Source organism: Mauremys mutica, chromosome 2 (genome assembly GCF_020497125.1).
Source record: "Mauremys mutica isolate MM-2020 ecotype Southern chromosome 2, ASM2049712v1, whole genome shotgun sequence".
NCBI lineage: Eukaryota > Metazoa > Chordata > Testudines > Geoemydidae > Mauremys > Mauremys mutica.
The window spans coordinates 80,827,537-80,835,935 of NC_059073.1; positions in this window are offsets into that span (position 1 = coordinate 80,827,537).

Consider the following 8,399-nt stretch of genomic DNA (forward strand, 5'->3'; position numbering starts at 1 on the left):
CTTGCCAATGATGAGTGGCAATTATTCTGCAGTCTGCCCCAGTGAGCGGGGGCTAGATGGTGACTGGCAGTAGCCAAAGACTGAGGCGAGGTGGGGATAGGGGGTTGAGGGTTCCCCGGAGAGGGGAGACCTGGAGAGACCGCGGGGTACTGCAGGTGGCAGAACCCCAGCAGAAGGGGCAACGGGGTCTGGGAGGGACACGGGGGCCAGCGGCAAGACAAGATACTGGCCTGCAGAGGGGGCTCCTGGGTCAAAGAACTAATTCCCAGGACGACCGACAGGAGGCGTCGCAGGGGTGAGTCATTGCCCTGTTACACCAGGACATCACCAGAAGCTTATCCTGAGACCTAAATTTAGAACGGTTGTAATAAACCTACACTTCAAAAAATGCCTTTACACTGGCCGTTAATTTACCAGTTGCATGGGGAATTTTTTAAATTCAAATGAACAATTCCTTTTACTATATATGCTGATTTTGCTTCTGTCATAAATAAACAGATCAGGGTTAAGGTCTCTTTTCCCTGGAAAGGGTTAACAAGCTCAGTAACCTGAGAAACACCTGACCAGAGGACCAATCAAGGGACAGGGGAATTTCAAATCTCTGTGGAGGGAAGCCTTTGTCTGTGTTCCCTGTTTTGCTCAGAGAACTCTTTTTGGATCTAAGAGAGGACAGTCATGTCTCCAAGTTCTCCTGGAGTAGTTTCTACTAATTAATAGTGAGTATTAATTAGAAAGGCAAATTAGTCTTATGATTTGATTTCTATATTTGCAATTGTGTGTTTGCTAAAGGAAATGCTTTATTCCTGTTTGCTAATATTGCTTTTACTGAGAAAGGGGGAGGGGGAATTCTCTCCAGAGATTGATAAGGTTATACCCTATGAGTGTCTAGCTTGGGCTCATAGAGATTCTGTATTTTCTTTTTATTCTTTAATAAATTCTTTCTTTTCTTTGGACTTGGTTAATTCCTTCTCTTGTGGAAATTCAGGGGAAGGGGAGGGGGGAAGAGACAGTCCTCCTGGGTTTGATTCAAGCAGTTTGAATCAGGTATCTCTTTCCAGGACTAGGGAAGGAGAGGGGGGAAGTGAGTCCCTCTTTGTGTTGAGTCAAGGATTTGACTCGGTGTATATCTCTCCGGAGCAGGCTGGAGAGAAGGAAGAGGGGGAGGAGGGGAACTGGCTGTTTCTCTCTCTCTCTGGTGAGATTCAAGGGGTTTGAATCTGGGTTCCCCAGGGGAAGCTTGGGGGACAGGCAGTGTGTCAGACACTTTAACCTGACTGGTGGCAGCGAAGGAGACCTACCCTAGGATTTTAGGGTGGGGGAATACATGCTGGTCCTCAACTTGAAACCCCCCAGTTTCAAGTGAGGGTGCAGACCATGACAGCTTCATGTTTACAAAAAGGACTGTGGTTAGTAAACCTATGAGATTAGAATTATTCACCCTTTAGCTTAGTCTTCATTAATACAATAATCAACAGAGCAAAGTGATATTGGAATGCAATTTTGAGGTGAAAAATCATGAAGCTTTAATGTTTCACGTCTTTTTGTCTATCTGAATTTCACGTCTGAATTTCAGATATAGCTGCATTTCAGAAATATGAATCCAGCTCAGCAAATAATTTAAGCAAGTGATTCAGTGTGAGCTCATGTCCCACTGAAGTTAAGTCCCAGTGGAACTTAAGTATGTGCTTAAAGTTAAGCACATGTGCTAACCACTTTGCTGAATTTGGGCATAGATAAATTATGTGTTGTTAATGAATCTGGTAGTTCAGAATTTGCATTTTCATAGTCACAAATACTTAGCTTACTCAAAAATTGCCAGATTTCTCATCAGCTCATCTCTCAAAATAAGTGAGGCCATAGTAGACTATAATCATAAACACTAAAAGTGTTCCCACATATTTTTATGACACACACAACTTAATTTTTGAAAGATGAACCCCCATTATTTTTAATTTCTCACAATTTGTAAATGTATCTGCACCTTAAAAGAAGAGTGTAGTATGTGGTCCTTGTCCCAATAATCCACATCAATCTACAGGGGGTTACACCTTGAGACTATTCAATAATTCTGTAGCATGGGGTGCACTGCTTATTATTATTTTGTCTAGTCTAGTTTTCAGTGAAAGAAATGGAGCTTCCAGCACTTCACTTCACATCAGAAGCACATTGCACCAGTGCTCAGGAGTCTGCCCTAACTTCCAGTAAGACCTTGGGAAGAATTCAAGGTATTAACCTATAACATCATAAATGGTTCAGGACTTAATGACCTGAGGTATCACCTCTTTCCCTGGGCCATAGTGTTGCAGCTGTAATGAGCAGAAGTGCTCAAACAGGAGCTCCCTCAGTATAAAAAGGAGGGTGCTGTTGGCAGAGTGTTCAGTGTGAGGAGCCTTCAGCTCTGAAACTTGCTCTCCATCCGTGGTCAGACAGAACTGGGATTTGTCAGCCTTCCTGGCACACTGCCCATCTTTATTCCCTAAGCTTTTGGGGATGGGGTGGGTTTCTGGTTGAGGTGGTGGAGGTTGGGTTTAGTTGACTAACCTCATACTCACTGGTGGATATTTATCTTATTGTATGTCCAGGTGATATGGTCAGGTCTTTGTATTGCATTCTAATAATGTAATTTCATTTAGGAGCTGGATGGCCCAGAGTCTAGGCTGGACACCTATGAAGGTTTTATAAAAAAACCTAAAAGTTAAATAAATAAAATGTTGGAAAGTGGAGCCGCAGAATATGCTTGCCCAGAGAAAACAATGATGCTACACAAAGGGAAGAAACCAGGAAACTCAAGTGACTACCCAACATATTTGAATGCTGAGATGCCTTTCTGTTGAAATAAACACAATCTGAAAATTAAAGCTTTCACTGTATTTTGAGTGCTATATATTTCCTATGTGTCTAAAGCCTTATTAGCAGCATCAGTGTTTGTCCAGAAGCAATATATATAAAAATTTATTTATATAAATGTATCTTTAAAATATGTTAAAAGCCCAGATAGACTGTTCTTCCTGGCTGAATGATGATCATGTGGGATTTACAATTTAATTGTAAGGACAAGCAGACATGCAGCCGACAAGTGACAGAGACAAGAGTCCTTCTGCCAGCAGGGGAGAACTGCTGTAATGAGGAAAACTCTCAGCTTGATCTAATTTAGAGCCAAGCAGAGCTTCAGGAGTGTGGGAGAATTAATCTTTTTATTTATCTAGAGAGAAGGAAGAGAATTAAGGGCAATAGGAATTACATTAAAATGGGCAGATTTGTATTTCCTCTTAAGAAATGTTGGAACAGAGTTTCTAACAGCTAAAGTTCATAAGGGCAAGTGCCAGATTTTTAAACATCTGTACAGCCATTCTATTTATTCTTTTTTGGTGGAGGATGGGAAAATGAGACGGGGTCTGCCAATAATGTGATCATTGTTAGAGACCCATAGATGAAATACAAATCAATGGGAAATGTAGGCATTTCTCATAGACAAGGAAAAGAAATGAGTTTTCCTGACTTAGTAACCAGTTAAGCAAAGAACCTAAGTACATCATCTAAGTACATAATCAAGTGTCTGCAGTATCAGGGCCTTTGAGTTGAAGAACAGGAGAAATTAGATATACGATGTATCACCATAGTCATGGATTAATCTCATTTGTATATATCAAAAGTTCTTAGAGAAAATGCTCATGAACAAAGCTGCAAGTTTGTCATGGAAGTCACAGATTCTGTGACTTTCCGGGACCTCTGTGACTTCTGCAGTGAACAGTGCAGCTGGCCTGGAGGCCTCTTGAGCAGCTCAGGAAGCCCCTGGGCCAGTCACACTGTCTCAGGCAACTGCATCCCACTCCCCCAGCAACAGCAGGAGTTTGGGTGTGGGAGGGGGCTCAGGGCTGGGGGTTCGGGTGTGGGAAGGGGTAAGGGCTCTGGTTGCCACTTACCTTTGGGGGGCTCCCCGGAAGCAGGGACATGTCCCTCTCTCCCTCAGCTCCTAGCTCCATGCGCTGCCTCCGCCCACTGGCACTGCCCCCGCAGATATCATTGGCCACCAGTTCCCAGCCAATGGGAGCTGTGGAGCCGTTGCAGGGTCAGTGCGCGGAGCTAGGAACTGAGGGAGAGATGTGTCCCTGCTTCCGGGGAACCGCAAGGAGCCAGGTAGAGAGCCTGCCAGCCCCGCCAATCGCCCCCCATCCAGCACCAACAGGAGGCTTGGGACACAGGCCGCTGCCTACCTACCCCCCCCCCCCCAGCACCAGTAGGGGTCCCGGGCTGCTTCCCCACCGTGCACCCGCGGCACACCTGGGCCACCTCCCCGAGAACACGTGGCACCCCCCAGGCCACCCCCCACAAGCACCCGCAGTACCCCCACCCCCGTCCCAAGTTTTAGTCAGGGGTATATAGTACAAGCCATGGACAGGCCACGGGCTGTAAATTTTTGTTTATTGCCCATGACCTGTCCATGACTTACTAAAAATACCCAGGACTAAAACGTAGTCTTACTCATGAATCACCATAAAAAACCAAAACCACCTTGTCTCCACCTGCGTCTTCAACTTGTTCAGCTTTTTATTATAATAATAAATAATAATTAATTAATAATCTACAGGGATGGCTCGGTAAGCCCAGTCACATAGCTGGATCTGATTTGCACATAGACCTTTTTCTAAGTTTGTTTACTTTTCATGGACAAGTGCTTTTATCTATTCATGTCAATTCTGTCTTTTTCCATGAGCTTCAATCCCTTTTCATCTTGGCATCTTGACAATGTACTAGCAAAATTACTTACTGCATGCCAATTAAAAACCATTTTGATAATTTGAGTCATTTTTAATTTCTTGTACACAACATGGAAATAAATTCCAGGAGAAAAAAAAGAACAAAAAATTGAGCATGAATAGGGTATAGGTCAGTCAAGAATAAAGCCCTTGTTGTCTACACTCGATGTCTATTTGTCATCTGAAATGAAAGTAGCTAATGTACTACCAGCTTTGTATGGATGCATTTTCTATTGTATTTGAAAAGCTTTTTCATAAAATCTATTCCAGTATAATGTTAACAGTATAATATACTATGTTTTAGATTAAGATTATTCTACAACCTATATGAATTAGCTGCTATTAAAGTGTTACAACGCTGGACAGTTTTGACAAATAGAAGTCATTCTTGGCAATAATTAGATTTCACTGAGTAAAATGCAATCATTAATTGAAAATGACAAATATAGTTAAATGTTCTACTTGCAGAATATCTGTGAACACACTGTCCACAGATGAGTAAATCCAGCCCTATTCCGCAATCCCCCAGTTCAGAAAAAGCATTTCAATAAATGCTAATTTTAAGCATGTGCTTAAGTCCCATTGACATCAATGAGACCACTCCTGTGGTAAGGGCTAAGCAAAGTGCCTTGTGGCCTTTAAACACATATGGCTTTTAAAAGCCTTTGGACACTTGTTTGCTCATAAAGGCCTTGACTGGATTGAACTTGTTATGTCCATGTTTCTGTTCTATAAAAAATTAATATTATTTTATTTATTATGCTTAGAGGCCCAGTCAGGACCAAAAGGAATTAAAGCTCTATAACACAGCAGAACTAAATAGTCAGTGTGGAGGCAGACATTGTACAGATGGAGATGTGTATGTTTAAGAATAACCAGGAATTCACTTCTAACCAATCTTCTAATACATCCTTGTATGTACCCTTTACTTGTTAATCTGATTTTTATTTAGTTCAAAAAATGGGCTTTGCATACTAATTCAGATTAATCAGGTCTGACTGCATGTAATTAAAAATTAGTAAGACAAAGGCAGATCCTAAATCAATCCTCAAAGAATATCTTCCTTCAACTACAAAAGATTAGACTTTATGCATCAGTTGTTACAAAGGAGAAAAACAGTTATTAGAGACGCGCATGAGAACATTTTATCATTAAAAATGAAGCACGTGTGCCTAACAAAATTAAATGATCCAGACTATAAAACACATTTACAGAGCTCAAGAATTATGACACCGTATAGTAGAATCCTTAGCCATCAGCAGTGAAACAATGTTAGACCCCTGTCCTGCACTAAGCTCCAAACAGAAGAACCCCTGCACAGCAGTGAGCTCACACAACATTTGAATATGAACACCAGGAGTCATATAGTTTATGTAGAAGTGTACTAGACCTGGACCAACAATGGGAAAAATATGCATATGGTTTATTCCAAAATGCATCATGAAATTCATGTACATAGAGAGCAAGAGAGTTATTCAGCCTGCTTTTAAGATGGATGAATAATGGGGGAAAAGAAACCTGAATAATTTGAAAAATATTGTGAAATTATTTGAGAAATATTATTCCACCAACTACAATGGGAAAGAGTTCCAGAAATCAAAACCTCTGGCCAGAACCCTGGGAAGCAACTAAACGAGCAAGACAAATATGTGGCTGCATCATTTGTGACTCAGGCCGTATCTTCATTTTTTGTGTGTGTGAGCAAAATAAGGGAAAATTAAACTCTGCATCCAGCAAATGCTGTGTCCTTTTTGTGCTGCTCAGGTGTGCTCACAGGAGAGTTAAAACTGCCTTAAAGAGGCATCTGGGGATTCTGCAACTAGAGCCTACAGCTGCACTGGGACCACACAAGTTCCACAAGACCTGCTGTCATAATAGCAGGAGTGGGTAAAATGTTTGTTGCAGGCAGGATTGGATGGGCCAAAAAATAATAGTCTGTGGTGATTTGCAGGAAAACACTAAATCTCTCATCAGTTTGTCATCAATAGAATTTTGGCAATGTAAAGAAAGTTTTTCTGTTTTAAAAAAATAAAGGTTTTAATACTTAAATTTAAGCAAGAAATAGAAAGCGATTTGATGTCTATTTTAACAAGAGTTAAAGTATTTTTGACATGGTTTAAGCAAAATTATTAGTAGTAAAATTGTGTCTGAATACCATATATATATATAGATGACCAACCATTTGTTTTTAAATTTTTTTGTTTTTTAAGTAGCATGGGGAATCAGTCTCTCTTGCGGGATTTGGAATCTAAGGTTTTTGTGGTTGGGAGCAGGATAAAAATGCAAGAAACAATGTCAGAGTGAGTAGGAGTGGGTATTGCAGGAGAGGACGGAAACATAACTTAAAAAATTGTCCTGCGCAGGGCTCTATCTGCAACCTCCTACATAACTGGCAGCATGGAGCTGTTAGAGACAGTGCAGCCCCAAAAGGGGATGGTGTTGTCTGGGATGGGAACCCAGCCATGACAGCCAGTAGAAAGGGCCACTTCACCCCTAAGAAAACCAATGGGAATAATGTAGCCTGCCTTCCTTGAAGGCAAATCATCACTGGCATGCAGGGAACCTCACTGGTAAAGGCGGGGGGCGGGGGGAGTTTTCACCTTCCTGTGCTCAGCATCAATGACCCAGACCCAGAATATCCAACTGCACAATAACCCCTGGCATCCTGGGCCTCAGCCAGGGCCGGCTCCAGACCCCAGCGTGCCAAGCGCGCGCGTGGGGCGGCATTTTGCCGGGAGGGCGGCAGGCGGGTCCGGCGGACCTTCCGCAGTCATGCCTGCGGGAGGTCCACCGGAGCCCCGGGAGCAGCAGACCTCCCCCGCAGGCATGACTGCAGACGGTTCGCTAGTCCCACGGCTCCAGTGGACCTCCCGCAGGCATGACTGCGGAAGCTCCACCGGAGCCGCGGGACCAGCGAACCCTCCGCAGCTGCGGGAGGTCCACTGGAGCCGCAGGACCAGCAGACCCTCTGCAGTCATGCCTGCGGGAGGTCCACTGGAGCCGCGGGACCAGCAGACCCTCTGCAGTCATGCCTGCGGGAGGTCCGCTGGTCCCGCGCCTCCGGTGCACCTCCCGCAGGCATGACTGCTTGGGGCGGCCAAATTCCTAGAGCCACCCCTGGCCTCGGCATACACTCAGGAGAGAGGGGTGCCTACTGAATCACCCTATGCCCTGGCCCACAGAATGTAGGCTTGTTTTTTCTTACAAGCTTCCTCCATGCTTGTTTTAGTAATATACTTTCTGATGCCAAACCTGAAAAGTTGTGATGAAATTGAATGCAGTCTATTCTATTCTATTCCTTGGGTGAAATCCTGGCTGTATTAAAGTTAATGACAAAACACCCATTGACTATAATGGGGCCAGAATTTCACCCCTTATTTTTTAACCAAAACTGTATTATACTTAAGAACTATATATCTAAGAGTAGATACGATTTATGTATGCGCTATTATATACACCACTGAGAACAGTTGGATTATATTTATGCGCCAAATCGTTATACTATGACACACAGCTACCACTGTAAAGATGTTAAATATAGAAGTTAGATTCCTCTGAGGGCATGTAAGATATCCTGTGGGAATGCTTCACAATACAAGCATGCTTTCTATTTTTGGAAATAATTAAATTGTGGTGTAAGGA